This window comes from Orcinus orca, chromosome 1 (assembly GCF_937001465.1).
Source record: "Orcinus orca chromosome 1, mOrcOrc1.1, whole genome shotgun sequence".
NCBI classification, from domain to species: Eukaryota; Metazoa; Chordata; class Mammalia; order Artiodactyla; family Delphinidae; genus Orcinus; species Orcinus orca.
Genome location: NC_064559.1, coordinates 206,809,511 through 206,817,048, shown reverse-complemented (window position 1 = coordinate 206,817,048; position 7,538 = coordinate 206,809,511). Strand labels below are relative to the sequence as shown.

At 44.0% G+C, this 7,538-nt stretch overlaps 1 pseudogene; it reads right to left on the bottom strand.

The window, feature by feature from the left end:
- Positions 1-416: 416 nt before the first annotated feature.
- Positions 417-1,322, bottom strand: LOC101282399 (ferritin heavy chain-like; annotated as a pseudogene).
- Positions 1,323-7,538: the final 6,216 nt, after the last annotated feature.

Sequence of the window (7,538 nt, the reverse complement as noted above, 5' to 3'; positions counted from 1 at the left end):
GTTCATCTCAGCATCATTTGTATTAGCTGTGAGGAGGAAACTATCTAAACGTCCACCAGTGAAACAAGAGATAAACATCTTGTGGTTTATTCATATAATGGAAGAACAAAGAAGACATTTCTACATGCTTAAATCTCACAAACATACTATTGAGCCAAAGAGATACAAAAGAGTACTACTGTATGATTCCATTTATATAAAGTAAAAAGGGACAAAATTAATCTGTGGTGTTAGAAGCCAGGATGATGGTTACCTATATAGCATGGATTGTGACTGGGGGTGGGGCAGAGCAGCAAGAAAGGGGGTTCTGGGGTGCTGTAAGTTTCCATTTCCTGATTTAATCCAAGTCCTGGATCTGCAGTGTGTCCACTTTGTGAGAAATCGTTGAGTCATATATATATTTTTTTTGGGGGGGGGGATACCAAATTACTTTATTTGAAGGAATGGTACTAAGGAAAGGACTTGTAGATATTTTGGTACAACTTACAGAAAAGGTAAGGTAACCCAAACATGCATGCACTGCCTTGGTGACCAGGGAGGTCACCCCTGTGGCTACGGGAAGCCAGCCCAAGGCTTAGCTCTCATCATCACTATTTCCCAGGGTGTGCTTGTCTAAGAGATACCGTGCCATGCCGGATTCGGGGGCCCCCATCGTGCGCAAGTTGGTCACGTGGTCACCCAATTCTTTCATGGATTTCACCTGCTCATTCAGATAATGAGTCTCAATGAAGTCACACCAATGGGGGTCATTTTTCTCAGTGGCCAGTTGGTGCAGTTCCAGTAGTGACTGAGTCACACTTTTTCCAAGTGTAGCTCACATTCCTTTGCCCTCAGCCCATTCTCCCAGTCATCACGGTCTGGTTTCTTGATATCCCGAAGGAAGATGCGGCCACCCCGTTGGTTCTGCAGCTTCATCAGTTTCTCAGCATGTTCCCTCTCCTCACAAGATTGGTGAAGAAAGTATTTGGCAAAGTTCTTCAAAGTCACATCATCGCGGTCAAAATAGTACGACATGGACAGGTAGACGTGGGCGGCGTAGAGCTCCAGGTTGATCTGGTGGTTGATGGCAGCCTCCGAGACCCGGTGGTAGTTCTGGCGCACCTGCGAGGGGGACGTGGTCGTCATGGCGGGCGGCTGAGGTGAAACGGTGGCGGTGGCTGCGCGGCGCTGTAACGACAGCGGCGGGGACCTTGGGGCGGTCGGAGGGCGCCGTGAGGTGATGGCGAGGGCTGGCTCTGAGCGGCCGGCCGGAGCGGGGGACGAGCGCCGGGTTCCGTCCAAGCACTGTTGAAGCAAGAAACCGCGGCGACTCTCCGCGAGGACTGTCGAGTCATATTTTTGATCTGTGTTCTCGTCTCTATTTATGTTCTCATTCAGTTAAAAGTTTCGTTTAAAAATGTCTGTTCTTGGGCTTCCCTGGTGGCGCAGTGGTTGAGAGTCCGCCTGCCGATGCAGGGGACACGGGTTCTTGCCCCGGTCCGGGAAGATCCCACATGCCGCGGAGCGGCTGGGCCCGTGAGCCACAACTACTGAGCCTGCGCGTCCGGAGCCTGTGCTCTGCAGCGGGAGAGGCCACAACAGTGAGAGGCCCGCGTACCGCAAAAAATAAAAATAAAGTCTCTTCTTGGGAAAGAATCTGAAAAAGTATATATATATATATATATATATATATATTCTTAATAACTTTGCTGTACACCTGAAACATTGTAAATCAACTATACTTACTTCAGTAAAAAACACTATTCTTTAGTTGCTGGGTGCAATGTTTATATATTCATTACATCAAGTGTGTTAACTGTGCTAGTCACATCTTCTCTGTCCGTACCTATTTCTTATATGCTTGATATGTCAGTTACTGAGAGAAGTGTGTTCAACTTTCCCACCGTAATGGTGGCTTTGTCAGTTTCTTCTCATAGATGCGTAAATATTTGCTTTGTATATCTTGAGGCTATACTATTAGATACATATAAGTTCAGAATTGTTATCTCCTCCTGGTAAACTGGATTTTAAAAAAAATCACTGTGTAGTAGTCCTCTTTATTGCTTTTTGCTTTAATGTCTATTTTGTCTGATTTTTTTGGATAATTTTCTGTTTCTGTTTATTAATTAATTTATTTACTTTTGCTATGTTGGGTCTTCGTTTCTGTGCGAGGGCTTTCTCTAGTTGTGGCAGGCGGGGGCCACTCTTCATCACGGTGCGCGGGCCTCTCACTATGGCGGCCTCTCTTGTTGCGGAGCACAGGCTCCAACGCGCAGGCTCAGTAGTTGTGGCTCACGGACTCAGTTGCTCCGCGGCATCTGGGATCCTCCCAGACCAGGGCTCGAACCCGTGTCCCCTGCATTAGCAGGCAGATTCTCAACCACTGCGCCACCAGGGAAGCCCTTGTCTGATGTTTAATAAGCTATTTCAGCTTTCTCTTGGCCACTACTTCGTGGTTTACCTTTTTCTATATTTTCAAATTTTTAGTGTCCTTATGTTTTGGAAGCACCTCTTGTGAATAGCATAGAGAAGAATTATTTTTAAAAAAATCTGGCCCAACAGTGGTTTTTTTTTTGGCCACACCACGCGGCATGCAGGATCTGAGTTCCCCGAACACCCGCCCCCTGCAGTGAAAGTGCGGAGTCTCAACCACTGGACCACCAGGGAGGTCCCCAACAATGTTTTCTTTTAACTAGCATTTTTCTTCTGACTCCCATTGTTGCAGCTGAGAATTTAGTCATCTAATTGTTATTCCTTTGTAGGTGATTTTTTTTTTTCTCCTGCTTTGGCTGCTTCTAAAACTTTTCCTTTCCTCTGGTGTTTTGCACTGCAAATCCATGATTTGTGGATTTATTTCCTTCCTTCCTTCCTTCTTTCCTTTTAATCTGCTGGGATTTATTAGAATTTCTGGATTTGAGCCTTGGTATGTTTCAACAATTCTGGCAAATTCTCATCCATTATCTTTTCAAATATTGCTTCTTCCTCATTCCCTCTTGTCTCTCCTTCCAGATAATGTAATTTACCTCCTTTTATTATATGTTTCATATCTCTTGACCTCTCTTTTTCCATTTTTTTGTTTTGTTTGTTTTGGGGGTTTTTTTGCTTTCTTGTTTTTTTTTTTGCGGTACGCGGGCCTCTCACTGTTGTGGCCTCTCCCGTTGTGGAGCACAGGCTCCGGACGCGCAGGGTCAGCGGCCATGGCCCACGGCCCAGCCGCTCCGCGGCATGTGGGATCTTCCCGGACCGGGGCATGAACCCGTGTCCCCTGCATCGGCAGGCGGACTCTCAACCACTGCGCCACCAGGGAAGCCCTGTTACATATTAATTTTACTTTAAAATGTTTTATTCTTTTTCAAATCTATTTGTTGTATGCACATGTTTGTTTATTTAAATATACCAAACATATGTGTTTTTTATGTTGTTTTTTTTAATTTTTATTTTATATTGGAGTATAGTTGGTTAACAGTGTTGTGTTAGTTTCAGGTGTACAGCAAAGTGATTCAGTTACACATATATATGTAACTATTCTTTTTCAAATTCTTTTCCCACTTAGGTTGTTACACAGTATTGAGCAGAGTTCCCTGTGCTATACAGTAGGTCCTCACTGGTTATCTATTTTAAATATAGCCGTGTGTGTCTGATAATTCTCAAATCCAAAGTCTTTGCAGTTCTGTCTCTGCTGTCTGTGGTTCCTGCTGTTTTTGTTTATGGTGCTTTGTTTCCCTGTGTGTTTTGTGGTTTTTGCTTGGGAAGTGTTCATTTTCCTTTATTTTATTGTTAATTCTATAGGATTCTTTGAGGTTCAGACTGAGTTTGAGCTCTTCCCAGAGAGGGTTTACACTACTTCTCAAAGTCACCTGAGGGGCCCTATCCTTCTAAGACCTGAGTGGTTGTGTGTGTTACCAGTTTCAGAGTTCAGTGCAGGAAATAGAAACCACTCAGTGTATTTTAAGCAGAAAGGGGTTTAAAACAGGAAATTAGGTGCTTAGAAAATCACTGGAAAAACTGGAGGTGTGGTAAATCAGGAAACCTCCCCTGGAACTATTGAGTTGAAGACCACATCAATGTAGTTTTGATTCAGGCATAAGGAAGCCAGGGTTAGGAGGCCACTGCTGCTGCGGCTGTTACCATAATGACCATATCTACCCACAAAGCTGCTGATAAAACCCTGAAATGCTGAGTCTGGCCACTGCCAATCTTTTACACTCCTCGTCATGACCTTGGTTGCCAGCGGAACAACAGTCTTGGCCTCAATTCCAGCTACCAAATCTCATGCAGGTCCATGCAGTTGGGAGAACCTAATTCATGTCTAGAGTCTAGCTGCAAAAGAGCATCAGAAATTAGGCTTTTACGTTCCAGCCTCTACAATACAGGAGTTGAAAAGTGTGCTGAGTCCGTTGATCACGACCTGCTTAGAGCTACTGGGTAGCTTCTCACCGCTCTGCAGCCTCTCAGTTCTAGTTACCCTTTTGTCAGCCTGTGCCTAGTGTATCTTACCCATCCCTGTATTTTGAACCTGTGTGAGACACTATTCACTGGCTACGGAACATTCATTTCGAAATCCTTTATCTCTTGTCCGCCTTTACTAAATAAGCTGGGGTGACCTCCCCTCTTGCCAGCTGACAACAGTTTTTTGGTTTTTGGTTTTTTTGCGGTACGCGGGCCTCTCACTGTTGTGGCCTCTCCCGCTGCAGAGCACAGGCTCCGGACGCGCAGGCTCAGCAGTCATGGCTCACGGGCCTAGCCGCTCTGCGGCATGTGGGATCTTCCCGGACTGGGGCACGAACCCGTGTCCCCTGCATCGGCAGGCGGACTCTCAACCACTGCGCCACCAGGGAAGCCCTGACCACAGTTTTGATTACTGAAACACCAGCAGAAGTCTGCTGAGAACTCTGGGAAGGTTTTTGCTTTTCCTGAAAGAGGAAGCCATGGGACCAGTGTTGTTTTTTTCCCATTCCTGCTTTCAATGTGGATGTAATGCCTAAAGCCTTGGCAGCCATCCTGTGACCATGAAGAAAAGGCCAAGAGAACTGCTGAGATACCAGCCCTACGCTGACGAACCAACACCAGCAGCCACGTGCTTCCAGACTTCTACAAGAAAAATAAACCCACTGTGTTAGCCACTGTAGTTGGTGTTTCTGTTATTTGTATTCAAAAGCAGTTCCAACTAACATATAACTTTCTTTTCACGTGTGTCTTCTGCGAATAACATATCAATTTGGTTGTCGTTAATCTGAAAGTCTCTATTTTTAATGTCACCGTCATCTTCTTTGCTGTTGTTTACATAAATTTTATTTTATTGAAGTATGGTTGATTTACAATGTCCTATTAGTGTCAGGTGTACAGCACAGTGATTCAGTTATACATACATATATACATACATATATATTATTTTTCAGACTCTTTTCTCTTATAGGTTATTACAAAATATTGGGTAGAGTTCCCTGTCCTTGTTGGCTATCTATTTTATATATAGTAGTGTGTATATGTTAATCCCAACCTCCTAATTTATCCCTACCCCCCTTTCCCCTTTGGTAACCATACATTTGTTTTCTATGTCTGTGGGTCTATTTCTGTTTTGTAAATAAGTTCATTTGTATCTTTTTTTTTTTTTAGATTCCACATATAAGCAGTATCATATATTTGTCTTTGTCTGGCTTACTTCATTTTGTGTGATGATATCTATGTCTATCCATGTTGCTGCAAATGGCACTATTTCATTCTTTTTTATGGCTGAATAATATTCCATTGTGTGTATGTATGTATGTATGTATGTATGTATGTATGTGTGTGTGTGTGTGTGTGTGTGTATATACGGGCCTCACTTCTAAAACATGGCCTTTCTGGGGTTTTACTATAAAGCCCAAGGGGTTTACCAAACACCTTGAACTGGGGTGGACTTGAATTCCAAATTCTGAGTCTGCAGTCGGGCAGCTGCTGAAATCTCTGCTCAGTCCTCTGTCTCTCCACTTGGCACTTTCAACTGGGCTCCTTGGAGGCATGACCCATACATACCTGGTTCAGCAGTCAGCCCAGGCTTGAAGGGTGATTTGTACACAGATCTGGGGGCTTCCTCCTTTCAGGATCTGCCCTCCCTCAATTCCCAGCTACTCTGGCAGCCCTTAAATCCAGCTTCTGTCTTTTCAGCCCTGTAAGATGAGGTGGACCACCCCGAGATTCCTTCCGTCTAGGGCACTGTGCCTTCACCTAGTTGTTCTTTATGTTTTCCCCGAGTTTCTAACTCCCAATAGCTTCTGTGCTATTGCCCGAGGTGGAACTTACCCTCTAGGAACAGCACAAGCTTTATTCAGTGGGCAAAGAATGGAGAAGCGGGAACCTACTTCAGACATCGTCTCCTATCCTCTAGATTTTTTTTTTAATTCCCATGCCACTCTCTATATTTTACAGCTTAATTTTTAATGGTTTCCTAGGGAGCCTGACACTTCTCATTTATTTATTTAGGCTGTGCCGGGTCTTAGTTGCGGCACGCGGGATCTTTTAGTTGCGGAATGCGGACTTCTTAGTTGCGGCATGCGTGCGGGACCTAGTTCCCCGACCAGGGATCAAACCTGGGCCCCCTGCATTGGGAGCGTGGAGTCTTACCCACCGGACCTCCAGGGAAGCCCCTCCTCTAGATTTTTAATGTACACTAATAGTATTCAATAATATCCAGAATTAATCAATTCTATCCTCTCCTCCCAAAAGACCAAAACCTGAGTCTGTTTTCACTTCCCTTCTCATTCTCCTTTTCCTTGAATTAATCCGGGATCTTAGTTCTCTATTATTATTCATTTTTTAGCTATGCATAAAAACTATTTAAACTTCACTATAAGCTGTAATGGCTGCTCTGTTGGCCACTGCCCATTGGATACCATAGCTACCTCCTTCTTGGATTCTTTGTGTCTCGCTATGTGGCAATCCTTGAGAAATTCCTTCAGGGAGCAAATCTGAGAGTGACAGACTTCCTGAGGTTTACATGCCCCAAGTATTTCGCTGTGACCTTTCACGTGAATGCTAATTTGGCTGAGTAAAGGACTCTGGGTTCAAAGTCCTTTTTTCTTAGAACCTTGATGACATTGCTCCATTTTCTACCAGCATCCTATGTTGCTGGGACTCATATAATTCTTACTTCTTTGAGGGTAATTTTCTGCTTATTTTCCTTTGGAAACGGTGTTGTTTTCTGTTTTTGTTTTTCTCTTGGTATTCTGAAGTTTTGGGAAATGTGTAAGGGTGTGTCTTATTTCCAAGTAAGTCATTTTGTCACCCGAGGGCCCTTTCCATGTGAAGACCTGTATCTTTCTTCAGATCTGGGAAATTTTCTTCCATTATGTTTTAATTATTTCTTTCATGCCACTCTCTGTTCCTGTCTCCTCAGATTCTAAACGCCTCTTTACTTTTCTTCTCATTTGCTGTTCCTCGGACTTTTCCCATAATACCTTGGTCTTGTGTCTTGTAATATTGTGTCTGAGGGTTATTTTCACACCTGTTTACTTTGTGAAATCTTGGCATGGGTGCTGGTCTCTGTTTATAGAGTTGTGTGCTCTTCTTGACATTCATTG